Source organism: Psammomys obesus, unplaced genomic scaffold (genome assembly GCF_907164565.1).
Source record: "Psammomys obesus unplaced genomic scaffold, mPsaObe1.curated_primary_1811, whole genome shotgun sequence".
Lineage (NCBI taxonomy): Eukaryota > Metazoa > Chordata > Mammalia > Rodentia > Muridae > Psammomys > Psammomys obesus.
This window is the reverse complement of record NW_026596287.1, coordinates 696,529-710,473: the sequence shown is the minus strand read 5'-3', so window position 1 is coordinate 710,473 and position 13,945 is coordinate 696,529. Positions and strand designations below refer to the sequence as shown.

General features: G+C 45.5%; 5 non-coding genes across 5 annotated transcripts; 1 reads left to right on the top strand and 4 right to left on the bottom strand.

Annotated features, from left to right (window-relative positions):
- Nucleotides 1–262: 262 nt before the first annotated feature.
- On the bottom strand, nt 263–369 carry Trnal-caa (transfer RNA leucine (anticodon CAA)). The gene is made up of 2 exons: nt 332–369; nt 263–308 (listed from the first exon to the last, which is right to left on the bottom strand). It is a non-coding gene; the product is annotated as a tRNA-Leu (tRNA).
- Nucleotides 370–4,537: 4,168 nt separating this feature from the next.
- On the bottom strand, nt 4,538–4,609 carry Trnad-guc (transfer RNA aspartic acid (anticodon GUC)). Its single transcript has one exon. It is a non-coding gene; the product is annotated as a tRNA-Asp (tRNA).
- Nucleotides 4,610–7,939: 3,330 nt separating this feature from the next.
- Nucleotides 7,940–8,012, bottom strand: Trnak-uuu (transfer RNA lysine (anticodon UUU)). Its single transcript has one exon. It is a non-coding gene; the product is annotated as a tRNA-Lys (tRNA).
- A 667-nt stretch (nt 8,013–8,679) lies between these two features.
- Trnam-cau (transfer RNA methionine (anticodon CAU)) lies at nt 8,680–8,751 on the bottom strand. The gene has a single exon. It is a non-coding gene; the product is annotated as a tRNA-Met (tRNA).
- Nucleotides 8,752–12,775: 4,024 nt separating this feature from the next.
- On the top strand, nt 12,776–12,869 carry Trnai-uau (transfer RNA isoleucine (anticodon UAU)). The gene is made up of 2 exons: nt 12,776–12,813; nt 12,834–12,869. It is a non-coding gene; the product is annotated as a tRNA-Ile (tRNA).
- Nucleotides 12,870–13,945: the final 1,076 nt, after the last annotated feature.

Sequence of the window (13,945 nt, the reverse complement as noted above, 5' to 3'; positions counted from 1 at the left end):
CAAAACTGTAACAAAATGCCACTAGGAATGATCAGAATGAAACACTAAGGAACCTAAGCATGTTAAGGACTTTCCTAGCTGAACTAACCGCTGAGGCAGGAGAGTCAGTATGAGTTCAGTGAAATACAGTATCAACAAAAGAATGGATCAAAACATTGGGTTAAAAAAAAGAAACAGAGGGTGCAAAATCAGGTAATGCCATCAAAGAACCTTTTCAGGTTCAATTCCAATTATGACTGGTACAAGAACAAAAGAACAATCGTGTCAGGAGTGGGATTCGAACCCACGCCTCCATCCGGAGACCAGAACCCTCAAAGGGGGAAGCAATACGCTTGAGTCTGGCGCCTTAGACCACTCGGCCACCCTGACACACACTTCTGCTAGACTGAATAATCAATTCTTAGGAAAACGAGCCAGTTCCTGACTCCATCCAGGGTGCTGCAATGAAAGTTCTGATCCTCCCTAAAGGATGAAGCGGGGCGGGGAGGTGGGGAGTGACGGGGAGGGGGTGGAGGACTGAGGGTCTGCATGACGGGGGACTGGGTTAGGATGTCCCGGGAACTAGGCCCTGTCTCATTCACCGACCAGCTAAGCCCTTGTCTCCTCTCCCCACTTCTTTCTTTCTCACGGAGACTTTGATCCAGCATCCGTGCTTGCTTTTTACACAGGGGAGCTTCCAGCATTGTAAAACCTGCTTTAAATCAGCTACTGCTCTACTTGCTCCAAGTTTCTCGGTGGCCGGACAGAGGTCAAAGGAGAGTCAGCTGCTGTTGTTTCCTTCTGTGTGATTTCCTGATGTCATTCTAACTTAATTATCACTATAGGAGAATGCAGACTAGTGGGAAGGTCGAATTAAAGTCAGAGCAAGTAGGAGGTGATTCACTCTTCATCTCAGAACATGGTCGTACTCTAGGCAGGAATGGTGAGGGTCGCTTGCCGAGGCACTGGTGTGACTTGGTACCCTCATTTACACACAGCAGACTTGGTTCTACCCCGGACAAGGGCCATCCAAGGACGCTGGACCGCAGTTTGTTACAACAGCAGAGGACAAACGATTAAAAATAGGGGACCAAGGTGGGACTCCTCACCAATGAATCAAGTTTCCAAAACATTTTTAAGGTAGCATTTCCTCCCCAGCACGGGAGCCAGGCTTCCTTAAAAGGGCTTTCAAAATTAATTCACGTTGTTTGTACACACATGTGGCTACTGGAGGACAGCCATGGGGCTGCTTTTCCCATCCACCCCGTGGGTCCCAGAGATGGAACTTATGTTTTGAAGCTTTGTGCTAAGTACCTTTACCTACTAAGCTATCTCAAAAGTCCTGAAAGAAGTTTTTAACAAGTTCTAACTACTAGAAGGGAGGAGGGAGATGTTCAGAATGGTTTGAACACAACTATTGATTGAACAGCATGTTACATCTTTAATCATTTAAGGCAGCTGTGAGGACCCCCTTTGGAGGCCCTAACTTAGATATTTACATTATGATTCATAACGACATCAAGATTACAGTGAAAAGTAGCAACGAACATAATTTTATGGTTGGGGATCACTGCCAGGTTGAGGAACTGTATTAAAGAGTCAGAGCATTAGGAAGGTTGAGAACCACTGATTTAAAGGATAGTGTTCCTTTAAGTAAAAATATCCATTATCTGTAACAAGACTTGTTGACACTTATGATGACCAGAGAGGGAGGTAAATGGATCATATCTTAAATTCAGCCAATCAAATGAATACCAGGAAGAAAAAAACAGACTCTTCCCATCTTCCCTGGTGTCCTTTGATACCAGTCAATAGGTATTTAAACTATGGTTTATGATAAATGAATGACTACTGAATGACCCGGGGGCGGGGGGGAATTGCTGGCTTGGATAAACTAGTCACTACAGTCTTTGAATAAGTTGGAGGGTAAGGCTAAATAATGTAGAGAAATTTTAGTTCAGAATATGGCTGCTCTGGCAAGAGATCATATCCAAAGACCTTCTAGGTCTGTGTGATCCAGCTGAATATAGACACACCTTTAATCCAGAAGACAGAGGCAGGAAGATCTCTGAGTTCAAGGCCAGCCTAGTATAGAGCAAGTTTCAGGTAAAGAAAAGTTTGGGTCCAGGTTTGGCGGTACATGACTCTAATCCCAGCACTCAGGAGACAGAGGCATGGAGATCTCTGAGTTCAAGTCAGTTCAGGTCAGGCAGTTCCATTGAGTCAGTGAATTGAGAGGCAGTGAAATGGGAGTTGTGTCCATGGCAGTTCAATTTGTGGAATTCAGAGGCAGTTTTACCAGAACAGTTTTACAGAGACAGGTTGAAAAGAGAACAAGCTAGACACAGGTGAAGATAGGTGAAGATAGAAGAGCCAGGGAATGGGAAGGAGCCAGAAGATTAGAACAGATTGCTAGAGTTAGTTTGAGGCTAAGCAGAACAATTTAGTGAGAAACTGAGAGCGGCCAGAGTGAATCAGTCATCTTGGAGAGGAGTTTGAGACAAAATAGCTGAGTTGAACCAGCCAACCAGAGTTCAGAAAGAGCTAGAAATGGTGAGCTTATTCAGCAGTGAGTCTCACAGGCTGAAAACATTCTAGGCCTGGATTAGACTGTATAAGGCTAGAAGCTTCCAGGACTAGGCCGAGGTTAGCAGACAGAGGCGGTAAGCCTCAGAGATGACAAGTATATCAGGCGAATGAAAGATACTTCTACAAAATGAAGCAAACAAATAAAAAAACCAAAGCTCTAAAAAAATATGACATCAATGCCTGTAAGTGCAGGAAAACACCATAGATGATGGCAGCATCTTTTTTCCCGTCTTTGATTCTCTGGAGGATTGTCCTCCGTTGCTCCAGCACTTCTAAAAACAATCACTTCCTCCTCATTCTACCTGCAAGCTGGCAAGGGAGCCCACAGCTGTGATCTTCAAGGGTCTCTCTGCCCAAACTGAGGAGCTCGCTCCTGCCATCATTGATTCTTGGAATATTCTTTCTTCTTTCTTCAGTCACAAACATGATTTGGCTCAGCTGCTGAATGTAAATATAGCATGGAGATTCTGAGATGGCACGGGTAGCCAAGGCAGACTTTCTAAGACCCTGGTAGTCCCCAAAGCCAAGGAGTCTTTCAGCCCTTCCCAGTAACTTAAATTACTAATGAAATCAAATTGTCTATAGGATGCATAACAAGCATAGTTCCAGAGCCCAGGAAGCTCGGCTGGCAGGGCACTGGGTTTTTATTCCAAGGGTCCAGTCTTTGAGTCCTTGTTCAGGCAACAAGGATCAATTTTGACTTTGGACAGGCTAGATCAGAATAAATTCATTGTCATAGAAATTAAAACCTGATCTACCGTCATTGAGGTATACCTTCCAACTTGAGTGATTTGTGGGTTCTCTGAAGTTTAGGGCTGTGGTCACGAAAAGAAAAAAAAATAAACGACTTTCAGTTTAATCACTCAGTATTATGATTGTTTTTTGTTTTTTGTTTTGTTTGTTTGTTTTGTGGTACAGGAGAGTTTCTTATTCTAAAGGTAAGATCAGTGTGGCGCTGCTCACAAACAGAATCTTGGGAGTTGTGACATTTGTCTTTCAATCTCAAAATTCTTCATTTATCACACAAACACCCTGCAAAAACTGTTGAACTAAAATCCTAACAAGCATTATCGATTATGTCAGAGCCTGCACAAAGTCTGTGCAAATTCAATCCAGACAAAATCCCAGAGTGGAGAATGGGAAGTGGGCACAAAGTCCTGCACCTAACCCTGAAGCTAGTTGCAACTGATTATCTGCTGGGAGAGGGAAAATCAGGTTTCTCCAATGGAGTGACCCTGAGTTTATCAACAACATTCCAGAGCAGGCTTTATGATCAGGAGGAGCTGTTAGCCAACACAAAATGAACTCTATGTGTGCCTTTTTGTTGCTATGGTTTGTAGGGTTTTCTTTTTTTTTTTCCTTTGTGTGTGCGTGTGTGTGCGTGTGTGTGTGTGTGTGTGTGTGAGAGAGAGAGAGAGAGAGAGAGGGAGAGAGGGAGAGAACATGAAGCTGAATGGATAGGGAGGGGGGGGAGGATCTTGGAAGAATGTTGTGGGGGAAAGAACATGATCAAAATACATGGAAATGTATTTTTTTGAGAGCAAAATAATTAAACAGTTAATTTCCAGTAAAAAACAGTAACCTAAGACTTCGCACTTTATTGTCCCATAGATTACAGTCAGCTTTCCATTCAGCACCTAAGGAATCCTGAAGTGGAAACTGTTGTCTTAGAGTTAAACGATGCAAGGACAATGTTCACTCTGCGCCCGGCAGCCCAGCCCGGGTCACTCCAGCCCCGCCCGCCACTTGCCTAACACCCCGCAGAACGTCCCGGCGAATCCTCGGACAGGTCCTGAAATAGACGGGTACAGCTGAGAGCCTTCCTCAAGAAAGACTCATCATAGAGGCTGTCTGGTTAGGAGAGCCTGTGGTGATCTGATTCAAAATAAGCGTAAAAAAGTCACAGCTCACAGATGGAGCTATGTTTGATGACCCAAGACAGTAGCAAGAAAACAGACATATGTGTTAACTCCCCGTCGGGGAATCGAACCCAGGTCTCCCGCGTGACAGGCGGGGATACTCACCACTATACTAACGAGGAGCACGGGCTATAGTCTGGGCAATATTCATGGAAGGTCAAATGAAGGATTCCCACCACCACACCCCCATTACTTTCTTTCTTTTCTCTCTCGCTCTTCTTTCCCTTCCCCCATTTCTCCCTTCTCACCAAACACAAAGCTCTTCGTCTGCCAGGAACAATTAAGATGTGAGCCCTCGTCTCAAGGCCAAAGAATAAAAGAAAGTGTTGTGTGCATAAGCTTAACAACATCAAATAAACATTAGGAGCTTTAAATTTTTCTTAAAAACAAACGAACGAACAAACAAACAAACAAACAAAGATTGTGGGGCCAAGCATAGTGGCTCAAGCCTACAATTCCGGCACTCCGGAGCCAGAGGCAGGTTACTCTTTTTGAGTTCCTGGCCAGTCTAGTCTAGTCTAGTCTAGTCTAGTCTAGTCTAGTCTAGTCTAGTCTATATAGCAAGTTTGAGGTCAACCAGGGCTACATAGGCCATATCTCCAAAAGACAAAATAAACCAAAAATGGATTGCAAGTCAGGAGGAAGGCATGTGGAGAGGTGTGCTCATGCATTATCGAGAAGGCGAAAAAGAGCTGGAGAGACGGTTCAGCCATTAAAGGCTTGGTTCACACCCTAAACATCAAGCTGTCAAATGCTGGCTTGTCTAAGGAGAGGACAAGAACCAGCAGCTCTCCCGTGAGGGGGGTACTAGTTCAGATTACTAACGCACGGAAATGACAGTGTTAAAGGTGTTGGAGTAACACAGGAGCCTCTTTCTGAGAACACCGCGTCACCCTAAATAAAGGGAGAACAATATTATCGTGTTTACAAATAGAAAATAAATACCTCAAGGGCACTCTGTCTTCCCAAATTACTATATCTATTCAATTTGATTCCGATTAACTTGATTTTTTTTTCTCCCTGTCTTTTATTTTGCTTTTGCTTTTGTGAGGCAGGTTCTCTCTATATAGCCCTCGCTGTCCTGGCACTCCATATGTAGACCACCTGCCTCCGCCTCAAGAGTTCGGGGATTAAAGGCGTGCACCCCACACCCTGCTCTACCGACTGAGCTATCCAGGCCCTGAAGAGAAGCCTTGTTCACATATAGGAACAGAATCAGTAGCTACCATTTTCACTGGCAGCACAGGCTAATTGTTGGCTGGAAAGGCGATGGAGTCGGCCTGTAACTGTGAGGGGTTCACAGCATTTGTTCATGGGTTCTAGAGGTAGGAATCTGAGCAGGAAGGTGAGCGACATGAAAAACTAACCCTTTAAGCTGTAAACAGTTTGTGGAAGAAGGAAAGAGACAGAAGAAAACAATGCTATTAGACTGCTTCCAATAAATATGTGTAGTTAAATCTGCCACCGTCAACCTAAATACTGTAAACCAAGAAACAAACAATCTCTGGAAGGTTGGGGAAAAAAAAAAGTCAAGGCAGTGGGGACTAGGCCTTGCCATTTATTTCTGGTGGGAATGCTAACTGATAAGATCTTCATGAAGAGTAATTTGACTGTGTGTTAACTGAATTACATGTGCTTTAGTCATTTCTCCCAACAAGTTATCCTGAAAATCTATATCCAACAAAAAGATATTAATACATCTTTCCTCCATTGTTATTGAAGAGTATGGAAAATAACATAAATGGACAAGCATAGGAACATGTGTGGATATAATAGCTTGTGTGCCTTGGAGGATTTCCGCTGCTGTAAAACCAAACAGCAAAAGGCTGCATAGAGGAATCTGAGCAGATGGCAGGAGGATGGACTATTCATTTCCAGCTGTGGCTACAAGACAGAGTTGGAGGCCAGTGTAGGCTACATGAGACTCAAAAAGAAAGAAGAAAAAGTGAAAGTCAAGGTCTCTAGCATGCTATCTTTGGTCTCAAACAGTAGAGGAAATCCTTAGATTGTATGTTTTTCTCTATCAAAATGAAGCGAATGACTAATGTGATTCTTTTGAGTGAATGGAAAGGAACAGGAAAGCAGCAGAAGAAAGGCAGGGAAGGATACGATGTCACCTTCTTTATCTTTGCCCTGCCTCGAACCTTGAAAATGTTCCATTTCCTCTACGTATTAAAAGTAAAACAAAAAACATTCCACTAAGGGACATGGTGAAAGTGACATGGATCAAGTTTTTTCATTTCATGTCTTTTCATTTTTAAGACAGACATTCATCTCTGTAAGCCCCCACTGCCCTCCAGCTTGTGGTAATCCTCCTGCCTCAGTCTCTCTAATGCTGGGCTTACAGGTTTTGGCCATTATTCCTGGCTAAACACAATTATTTTAAGTGAAAAATAACGAGACTGAAAACGAGCACAATGAACTTGTGAACGGAGCGTTTTGGCTCCCTGCTATACAAGATACTCAGTGTTGAATCTCCAGCGCCATGGCTTCTACATGAGTATCAACTCGAAGGCCAATATGAGTCACCAGGCAACATGCGGATTTCAGGGTGAGGACAGAGAAGACGCAGGCCAGAAATCTGCGGCCAGTGTAGGCTTGGTGAGAAAAACAAAACAATAGGAAGAAAACAGGATCATTTGCGAACATGTTTGGAAGGCTTTCAACCAGAGCTCTGCCTCTCCCTCTCCCTCTTCCCGGAATCTTCTCAAGAAGGTACAACTTCTCAGCACAGGAGAGAGCTGTTCGAGTCATGAAGATAGAGAAAGGCTCTGCAAATATTTAGTCTAGCGTCACATCAGCTTAGGGATAAAGAAGCCTTTCAAAGGGATTTCTGGAGACACTTAACACATGTCACAGGCTAACACAGCTCAATGTGGCCTGGCACTCGCTGGAACTTGACTTTACCTGTATACGTTGATTATTCATAACGGACTTCATTGCGATGTTTTACCTGTGCACACAAAATTCACTCCCCATGGCCTTCTCTTGTCTCCTAAATGAAATGCTCCCTTCCAAAACCAGAGTCATAAAAATGGGAGCCAAAGCTGCCCACAAAATTCCAGAAAGTGGCCCACTACGTCCAGGAGCCCAGGGGCCTAAAGAACAGTCAATCTGTCACCCTGCGGTTAAACGCTAAACAAACACGCAGATTTATTGTATCCTCTTCCTTACTCTTCGCTAAATAAACCTGATGCTCAGACTCTGTTCCTCCTGCACCCTTGGATGCTGAGCCTCTGGGGTGAAAAACCCAGATGCCAACCTCTCAGATCAAGAAAGGTTTGTCCTCGCCAACACGTCTTATTATTAGGGTCAAGGAAGTTATATCCCACTAATTCCACCACTGGATATTTTTACTTTGTTCCTTTCGAAGTTGAGGGAAACTGTACCTGACCTAAGGTTTGTGTGGTTTTTGCTCTTCACTTTTGTTTTAATATAAAAACATCAATTTCCGCCTGGACAGGGACTTGAACCCTGGACCCTCAGATTAAAAGTCTGATGCTCTACCGACTGAGCTACCCAGGCTCCTGAAGAAGTGCTTTATCTCATGATAGAAAGCGACTCATTGATCCTTGAAACAGGTGGGGTTTAAAAATTCAGAATCTGTGTGTGTTTTAACCTACCCCCCCCCCCTCCATGCAGTTACCATGTCCGGAGCACACAGCACGATAATTAAACTTTTTTTTTTTTAGGTCGGGAATTGCATTCAAAGTGCGTTATGAGTTGCACGATTATCACGCTGCATTTTTCTGGGGGGGTCTTGTCATCCCCGCAGCGAAGCGCTTGGGTTATGACCCCCTCCTGCCCCTCTTCCAGCTCTACGGAGCATGTGGAGGTGAGCCGCACCCCTAAGGTCAAGACGGGGTCTTGGCGGGGGCAGGTGGTCCCCGTTTCTCTGCTCTTTCAGACTTGACAGTTTTCTGGAAGCGCCGAAGCGATGGCCAAACTTCGGTCTGCCTGTTCCATTTTTGATTTGGTTTTGGGTTCGGTGCTGGAGGCTGAGCCCACGGCCTGGGGCAAGCGGTGAGAGCGAGCCAGAGCCAGAGCCTTGCCACAGCTCTGTAGTTGTTCGTTAGAGTCAACACGCTCTGGGGAGAGGCAGAGGTGGTGATTGAGAAGCTGCAATACAGAAAAGTAACGGCAGAGTGTATTGTTTCTCAGCACGGAAAGAGTAAAGAAAAAAAAAAGCAATTAGCAGAGGATGGTTTCGATCCATCGACCTCTGGGTTATGGGCCCAGCACGCTTCCGCTGCGCCACTCTGCTGTGTGATAGAAGAACTTCTTGCGTGTGTTTTTGCTTGTTCTGTGGTTTTGGGCAGTCATGCACTCCTAATGGAGAGGGGAGATCTTGCTCAGGAGATAAGAAAACATCCAGTTAAACCGTACGTTTATAAGCGAGGGAATCTGGGCCAAGAAGATGGCTTAGAGGTTAAAGGCACTTGCTGCCAAGTCGGGGGACCTAAATTCCATTTCTAAGACCCGTATGTTGGAAGGAAAGAACCACCAAGGTGTCCTCTGATCTTCACGTGTGTCTCCTCCAGAAAACGACATAAACAAAGGAACAAAGAAAGAAAAACAAGTAAGGCAGAAATAAGACAGCAAGTATGACTATTTTAAATTGGTGTATCTTCCAGCATTTCCACCAATGGATAGTCTTATTTGCCCTATACCAGCATATTGGTCATTTTTAATGTGATTTTCCCCCCATTTTTGGCCAGTAGTGATAAGGTGGAAAGGCAAGTTTGAAATTTTTATGAAATAATTTATTAAGGGCTTGTTATCCCTTTTTCACAGTCATCATATTTTATCCTTCCTTTTTGTGTGATATTAATTAGCTAAATGTTATGAAAGGCCCTAGAATGTAGATGCCTCGTTGAAGCATTCTGAAACACAATAAATAAAAGAAAGAAAACTACTAAAAGTTTAAAAGATGGTGAGGGAGGGACACTTACAGTGTTCACATACCTGAATTCCTGGTCCCCAGTTGCTGGAATTGCTTAGGAAGGATTAGGTGGCTTTGTTGGAGGCGGCATGGCTTTAAGGTTTCAAAAGCCCAGGCCATTCATCGCTCCCCAACCCTTCGCTCTCCCTGTGCCATGCTGACAGATCAGATGTAAGCCCTCAGCTACTGTTCCAGCATTATACCTGCTTGCTTGCTGCCATGGTCCCCACCGTGATGGTCATGGACTAATGAATGCTCTGCAACTGTAAGACTCAAATTAGATGTTTTCTTTTATAAGTTACCGTAGTCACGGTGTTTCGTCCTGTAAATGGGAAATTAACGAAGAGAATGCCACAGACCCATAGGATAGAAAGAAGAGGTGGAGGAGGCAGGAGGCTCACAAGTTCGTGGTTAGCTTGGGCTACCCAGTTTTGACGGGCATGTTGGGTAACAGATTTCTGAATTCAAGGCCAGCCAGGTTCCAAAGAGACCAAAAGCCTCGGGAGCTACACAGTATCTCAAGCAAGCAAGCAAGCAAACAACAACAAAAATAAAATTTGAAAAATATATATAAAAAGAAGGAAGGGGTAGCCAGGCATAAAGATGCATGCCTTTAATCTCAACACTAAGGAAGCAGAGGCGGGAAGATTGATGCGAGTTTGAGGTTAGACTCTTTTACATATCAGGGTTCAGTCCAGCCACAACCACAGAGTGAGATCCTGGCTCAAAAAGCAGGGAGAGGAGGCTAGTGGAAGACTGGCTGCAGTGAGGATATCGGCGTTTTAAAAAACCCACTTATGTTATGGAAACATGTTTTTGCTTCAGTCCCAGGTTTGGGATATGGAGCTGCTTCAGATTGTCCATAGCCACTAACTATGATTTGTCTCATGTGCTAGGAGGGGGGTAAATTTTGCCAACTGCAGATAGTTTATGTTTGGAATTCTGGGGGCTCTTGAGAGGGTATAAATGTGGGAGCCCCGAGAGAGGGCCTGTAGTGGCTGCTTCTGCCATTGCTGTTGCTGGTCCCTGCTGCTGCTTTTGCTGTTGCTGGATTGCTGGCTGCTGGTACTCTGAGGAAAAGGACTGGACAAGCCCCACGGAACTTGTTGCCTCTCATCAGCAGTAAGTGGTCTAAAGAGAACTATGCCCCCTTTCCCCTCTAACCTTCTTTCTTGATGTCCTAGTGTTGAGGGGCTGGAAGGGATTGGGTAGAGAAGGAAGATCGATAAAGGAACCTAAGTAAAGTAATCAAAAGGCCCAGCTACACACACTATGTATTAGTAAATACATTATATTGTAATATATGTTATTACCTTAACCCATGTTTCTTTATTAAACGAGTCTTTGAAGGTAGCTCAAAGTACAGTTGTTGAAAACAGGCTAAACAACACTTACTTTTTGAGAGAGGGAGGTGGGTGGGCAGTATTATTAAAAGACTCATGAGGGAGTTCCACTTCCCTTATTGATTACTCTCATAAAATCTATAGAATCCTGATTTCTCGAAAACCTGCTCCATCTGGACAAAGGACAGTTCTGTTAGGAAGAATGTAGAAGAGCCATTATGCTAAAAGTTGTTTTATTTATGTATTTTATGTATATGGGTGTTTTGTCTGCATATACATCTGCCCACCAGAGGAGAACATCTGATCCTCTAGTACTACGGCTATGGACAGTTGAGAGCTGTTATGTGGGTGCTGTGAATTTAACTGAGGTCCTTTAGAAGAGCAGCCAGTGCTCTTAGCCACTGGTTCATCGTTCCAGTCCCTGTCGGTTACTTTTTATGTGTATTTACCCATGTGTGTAGCCATGGCATAGATGCAGAGGTCAGAAGACAGTCCTGGGAGCTGGTTCTCTCCTTCTACCATGTGGTTCCCAAGGATCGAACTCATGGCAAGGATCATCCCTCCGTCTCTGTTCTTGATTATGCTTGATGTTTCAGCGTAGTATGTCCCTTTGTCCGGGTGGTCAGCCACAGTGTCTCGTCATCATTGTCACAAGCCCCTTGCATGCTTCTCTCGTTCTCTGGATGCCTGAGCTTGGGCGTTTCTCAGGATGTTGAATGTAGTTAGTGTCTGCGGTTAGCAGCTCTCACCCCTCCAAGTGCCACCTGAGCGGAAGCGTTAACTTGGGATAAGTTATTATCAGGTATTAATAACGTGCATGTGCAGATTCCTTTCAGCAGTTGTAACGCTAGAGGGCCTCTGTCCATCTCCTGTTCCCATCGCAGACAGGAGGGTCAGCAAGCAGTTCAAGGCCAGTAAATTGGAGGCCAGCTTGGGTTCCATAGAATACCGTTTCAAAAACCTAAAGTAACAGCAACAATAGTTAAAAGTTACGTAAATTTAAAAACAACAACACAAACGAAGATACCTAAACAGCAATGCAGTAAATGCCAGCGGTAGAAGTGGCTCTTTTTTGGTGTTCTTCTTTATATCTGCATTAAGAAATTTGGTTACATCCCTACTAGTTTTGGTCCTGTATTTCAGGTGTTAGGGGTCAGGACTGGGCAGTCTGTTCCTTTCCCTAACAATTCTGATGTGTGACAAGAATCTTGCAAGAAAAGGAGGACGACGAGGTGGAGGAGGAGGGGGAGGAGGAGAAGGAGGAGGAGGGGGAGGAGGAGCTGCTATTCCCGGTACACGATTACCTGGAGAGCACAAGCAAACTCGTCCTCCCTTCCCTACAGGTACTCCAATTCGCTCTCAGTCCTGCTGCTTGCGCCTCTTGAGTTCTGAGATTTACAAGCGTGAGCCACCACGCCCAGCCAGCAAATTTAACCTCTAAAATTAGGGCCCCCAGAAATAAAAAGAAGCGGGCGTGTGTCACGGAGTATGCACACTCTCTGGAACGACCCTCTAAAGAAGGGCAGACAGGAGAGGCTGCTGGAGTGCCCGCCTCTCTGCTCTTCCTGCGCGCTGCATGGTGATCCTCGGGTTTCCTTAAAGAGCGCCAGACCCAGCGGGCTTTGCACTACAGAACTGGCTTTTCAAGCAAGGTGACGGGGGCTCGGGGGTGAAATTCAGGGAGCGGGGAAGCGACCCCGGCAATTTCCAGACTGCGGAGGCGGGCGGGCTCTGCGTCCTGTCCCCTATCTAGAAAGCAGCACACGGAGCCAGCAGGTGCGCAGGAATGCTGTGTGTCAGTCCATCAGCCCGTGCCTTCCGCTAAAACTTTTCGTGGATGCTGGTTCCAGGTAAACCGGGGCGAGGGTTGGGGGGTTGGGGGGAGGTCACGTGGGTATTTCCAGACTCAAGGTTGCACCCCGGACGAAGGATGCTTTCCGCGCCACGCGCGCGCTCCCGTGCGTCCCTCTGTAGAGTGTGCACAGCCAGCACAGAGAAAGCATGCTCCAGTGGCGCAATCGGTTAGCGCGCGGTACTTATACAGCAGTATATGTGCGGGTGATGCCGAGGTTGTGAGTTCGAGCCTCACCTGGAGCATGTTTTCTTCCCTTTCCGGCTCAAACGTGTCTGGAAATGCATTTTTCCTTCCAAGAAAACAACAAACGGTAATATTTTCCGCGGTGCGAACACATAAATTCCTATGATAAAGGGCGTCTCATTCATCGTGGGAGACAAGAGAAATTGCTTGTGAGCTAATTTCTAGATAAGCAGAATGGAAGCGCCTCAGCGTTCCCCCTCCAAGGGGGTTCCCCCATCCCAGGACAAGGTGCTTAGCTTTTGGGGTCTGAGTCAGTACCTGGTAACACTACCACTGGTCTTATGTTTTGCTGTTTTCAGAGAGCTTGCCTAAATCTATCATTGTGCTGAGTCCAGCCTCACCATCTGTTTCAGAGAAGCCTTCCCAGATACGCCCGGCACTGGAGAGGCTGGACGACTGCCCGGAGATGAAGGCCAGTGCGGGACACACAGTGAGATAAACTTAACCATCCCAGCTCCACCTGCTGTCAGCTTGGCTCATATAAACATCTCCGTCAAACATACTTTATCTTGTAATGGGATGACTGAGGTTAAAAAAAAAAAAAAAAATGCCCTGTAGGAGTCAGGATTGGCCTGGCCCTAAGATGAACTGAAGTCACTTGGACTGTGACATCACTCATAAGGATGGGTATCACAGCCTAAAAGTAATGCTCAAGGTTTTTTAAGGGGAAAGGACATTGTTTAAGGGGAAAGGACATTGTCTGTGACAAGTAAATTCTGGGAGATAAGGGAGGAGCCTGTCTTATCAGCCTACAAAAGACTAGGTTGTGAAACTGCATCATTTTCCCGGCATTCCAGGAAGACCAGCTCGGTCCACTGAAGAGGTGAGCTGCGCTAAGTTTAACTTTCCCGGCTTCTCCGGTGCCCCTCTGTGCACACAACACCTTTCTGTCCTCTAAAGAGAGTGTGGCCACCACCAGGCAACTTTCCTCTGTCGCCCCTGTCACTGTCCAAGGGCTCATGAACAAAATGGCTACGGTGACATGAATGCAAGGTTTGTTGCTGTTCGAGACAGGGTCTCATTGTGTAGCCCTGGCCGGCCTGCAACTTTCTCCATAGACCAAGCAGGCCTCAAG